Source organism: Cynara cardunculus (assembly GCF_001531365.2).
Source record: "Cynara cardunculus var. scolymus isolate 2C chromosome LG 1, CcrdV1, whole genome shotgun sequence".
NCBI lineage: Eukaryota > Viridiplantae > Streptophyta > Magnoliopsida > Asterales > Asteraceae > Cynara > Cynara cardunculus.
The window spans coordinates 18947967-18951878 of NC_037528.1; positions in this window are offsets into that span (position 1 = coordinate 18947967).

The window sequence follows — 3912 nt, forward strand, 5'->3', positions numbered from 1 at the left end:
ATTCGTATTTTTATTTCATGGAGCAAATTTATTTGATTCTCAAAACTTGATAAAAACATGCGTTCATGCCACAACCACCCAAAGTGACATGGTTTTGTGGTTGTAATCCGAAGAACACCACAAGCGATGTCCGATGTGACCGAATTTAGTGTTTGAAAATAATGTTGTAATAAAAAAATATAATAGAAATTAATTATAAAATCAAATAAAATTTAATCTTAAATATAAAAATTAATGGTTTTTTTTGGTACCATTAATTATTCTTAAACATTAAAATTACTCTACCCTCTCAATTTTATGACAAAGATGTTTAATGGTACTACAAAATGAATCATAATGGTAACAAAATTAAATATTACAAAAAATATACTATGACAAACAAATTCAGCGGTGGCAGAAGCCACAAACTAATGTCATGGCGGATCTATTTTAATTGTGTCGTAAAGAGATGTTCACGTCCCAATCGTCCTTCTGGAGGGATATGTGCATTTGTTCATAATAGGGGTGAAAATAGTACGATACCATTTTTTCATATACCGTGTATCATCCAAATTATAAATAATATGCAAAATTCTATACTGGGTACCAACCAGCTTTACTTGATACCATACTTTTTCAATTTGTACATATTGGTTTAGTTTTGTATCAATGTTGCAAATGCTGAAATCATGATGACCAAAATTATAACCTTTAAGAAAAATTAAAATTACAATATTTAATATCAAATTATAAGCAACAACATGTAACAGCCACAAATTAAAATATCAGATGATATATATTATTTTAAATACGATTTTTTATTTTAAAAACTCTCTTAAGAAATAAAGCAACCAGGTTTATTTTTTTTTTTAATTCGTTTGCTTGGTTTACAAATATAGCATATTGACTAGAAATAATTTTTTAAATTTGTTTTTTTTTTTCTTAAATTATAAATAATTACAAAATTAACTCAGTGCAAAGAATAAATTTATATATATATATATATATATATAATATTCGAAATATATGAAAGATATAACACATATATTACTTATAGATTATTTATATATGATATATTATATATAAAATAATTTTTATATAAAAGATATTTATATAATACATAGAGGTAGTTTCAAACGAGGAATTAAACATTTTGTAATAAAACAAAAATTTTCAACATCATATATAATTATACGCATGATATACAAGCTTAATCATATAATACTAAACACATAGATGCTTAATAATTTTCTCGTTTTTTCGTAAAATGTTTAATTTATCGCATGATATATATAGTATATTTTATATAATATATCTTTGTCTTTTTAAGAAAATTGTGTAACTTACTGACTTCGTCCTTTTATAAAAGGAAAAGTTTTAAAAAAAACCTGACAAACATTTCCATTTTGATTGATTAAGTTCATAAATTATTTTTTAAATGAATAAATCATTAAAATTTCTCATTTTAAATGATCAAATCTCTCATAATTTTTTGTAATAAATAAACGATTGACCTTTTAAAAATTGGTTATATACATCTTTTTAATCCAAACAAGAACTACTGGTAACCGGTTAGAAAATTTTAAAGTAGAGAAAAACCTAAAGCAATTTTGCGGTTCCCAAATCCTACGTCATATGTACCATTATATCTAACACCATCGCTTCCCCGGTTGTCCCGTCATCTATCAACATACATACAACTTTATCAACACAAATAACTTTATCCATACATGTATTAACAAAAAATGAATCGAACGACCCCTTAGTTGTCTTGTGTATTATTATCTAACACAAATGAAGAACTTGAAAGTGATAAAGCCAAAATACATGCAAATCAGGCCCCAAAATTTTGGAGACTCCATTCTGAAACCTATATTTAACATGTTAAAAGACGATGCAAATTTTTAACAATAGAGTAGAAAGTATACAAATGAAATGCCACAAATACTATAATGTAGTACATAACATAAATGATGTGAAACATCATAATTTTACCGTTAACGCAAGTTCTTTTTTTTTTTTTAAAGGCAAAACAATTTATTAAAGGACAAAATGCATAAAATAACAATCTACTTTCATACTATTCTTTATTATAGTATTGTACTTCCAGTTTTTCTTATTACGACAATGTACTTTCAAACTATTTTTTTTATTAGGACATTGTACTTTGAAAAATTTACTCATTATAACATTGGGTAACCTTATGGTTTAAATTTATCAATTATACCAGGTTTCTATGTCACCTCATTGTCCACATAGGTTGTCCACATGTACTATAGTGATGTGACTTTCTTATCACAATATTGTATTTTTAAAATTATTTTATTATAGCATCAACTAGTTCTTATTAAACACTCTACTTTTAATTTTAATATTTATATATTTTACATGTTATTTAATAAAGATATTAAATAAATTAAAAAAATTTAAATTATTCATTAATATACTAGTATTAATAAAACTAGTAGAACATAACTTATCTCGATAATATTTAAAAAAATATGTTTTTTTGAAAAAGAAAAATAAGAATTGTTTTTTTTATACCAAAAAGAACATTATCTTTTAAAAAATATATTATATTTGTTCAGAAACTTTTATTTGACGTACAAATATATTCAATTAATTATATTTTTTTTGAATTATTTATTAATATAATAATATTAAAAAATTGTAGATCACGATTTATTTCGTTAACATTTTAAAGAGAACTTTAAAAGATCTGTATTTTTTAACAACATAAAATAAGAAGTGTTACCTTTTTACAAGCAAATTATATCTTGAAAATAATGTATCATATTTATTTAAGAAATATTTTACTCTATAATATTTAATTTGCATGCAACTTAATAAGAAAAAGTCAAAAAAATTACATGTTTTTAAAATTATAACAATGAAAAATGAAAATCCTTAATAATAATTTGAAATAGGTTTTTATTTTTATTTTAGTTAAGTCATCAAAATGATGTGACATCCACATCACCTCATTAAAGGCACAAAAAAAAAATGAAGGAGTTAACCAGTTTAAAATGTAACGAGTTACCCATTGCTGTAATGAGTAGATTTTTTAAAGTACGATGTCTTAATAAAAAATAATTTGAAAATACATTGTTGTAATAAAGAAAACAAAAGTAGAATGCTATAATAAGAAAATTTATAAAAATAGGTTGCTATTTCATGCATTTAACCCTAAGGGAACATCTTCTACAAGAGATAGAAAGAATCAACAAATAACAACAATAGGAGCTAACAAAAACGAGACAAACGGGAAGACAAAGAGCCAAGTCAACAAGAAAGCGACACAACAAACAAAGAACTTGACTAGAAACTAGCGATCCAAACCTTGACCCCACACCAATCGTCCATGATATGTTGAAGTTTTTTTTGCACATTTTGAGATCCATTGGAAGAAACGATCTAACTGGAATTCTTCCCCATCCAAGTCACCATATGAAAACGAAAACCTTCTTCGAATTAAAGCTCACCATTATGTGGGGATAACACAATCCGGTACCTACAAAAATTTAGTTTCAACACAATTCTTAAGGGCCTTTACCGAAAAACCCCTATCCAGTTTCAACCAAAATATTCCCAGTTAATATAAGTTCCTTTTAAAAACTTTACCATGATACTTTTTTTTTGTTACAATTATCTAAATATCTTAAAAATGTAAATTATTGATTTTCAATAACTTACAATTATTTTTGAATAATGGTAAAGTTTGTGAATTTTATTAGACGATATAAATTTGTATTTTTGTTTGCATATCTATACTATATTACAAAATATTTGACAAAAAACTCTTAAAAATCATTTTTATGCATAAAATACTGTTTATACTGTTTATTAATGCATGTTACTTAAAACTCAATATTGCAAGTAGATTGTGCGCAAGTACAACTTATTAAAGCTCCATATATGAATTCGTGCAACTAA